Source organism: Primulina huaijiensis, unplaced genomic scaffold (genome assembly GCF_012295235.1).
Source record: "Primulina huaijiensis isolate GDHJ02 unplaced genomic scaffold, ASM1229523v2 C13065983, whole genome shotgun sequence".
NCBI lineage: Eukaryota > Viridiplantae > Streptophyta > Magnoliopsida > Lamiales > Gesneriaceae > Primulina > Primulina huaijiensis.
This window is the reverse complement of record NW_027341757.1, coordinates 1-445: the sequence shown is the minus strand read 5'-3', so window position 1 is coordinate 445 and position 445 is coordinate 1. Positions and strand designations below refer to the sequence as shown.

General features: G+C 36.9%; 1 long non-coding RNA gene across 1 annotated transcript; it reads right to left on the bottom strand.

The window, feature by feature from the left end:
- Positions 1-12: 12 nt before the first annotated feature.
- LOC140965392 (uncharacterized) lies at positions 13-445 on the bottom strand. Its single transcript, XR_012173059.1, has 3 exons — positions 376-445; positions 256-294; positions 13-134 (listed from the first exon to the last, which is right to left on the bottom strand). It is a non-coding gene; the product is annotated as an uncharacterized lncRNA (long non-coding RNA).

Here is a 445-nt window from a genome sequence, read left to right as displayed (position 1 = left end):
CAAGATAATGTGACCTGATTTTCAGAAAAGAAGTTCTGGTATGCAGTTGAACTAAATGTGATATCTCTCTCCTGAGAATATATTTTCTTGGTAATAGAAAGCTTTGCAGCCATCGTAGCCTCATAGTCCACATGCTGCCAAAAAGAAAAGAAAGAAATAGAAAATTCCACATTTTAAACAGTGGTTGATACCGCAAGCAGGGTTTTCAACAAGAAAGAGAGCAGAAAAAATTTCATTGATCAAAAAAGTAAATACCTTCCCATCAAGCTGTTCTCTGGCCTGATGAATCTCATGCTGAAAAGAGACACATATAGTGTAAGGATATCGACCTTAATCCATGTCTTTTACAACATCGACAAGTGAAGAAAACCACACCTTGACATCCACAGAAATATTTTCAGTGAGAGCCTGGACTCTCAGATATAAAGGATGCAAAGCAAATACT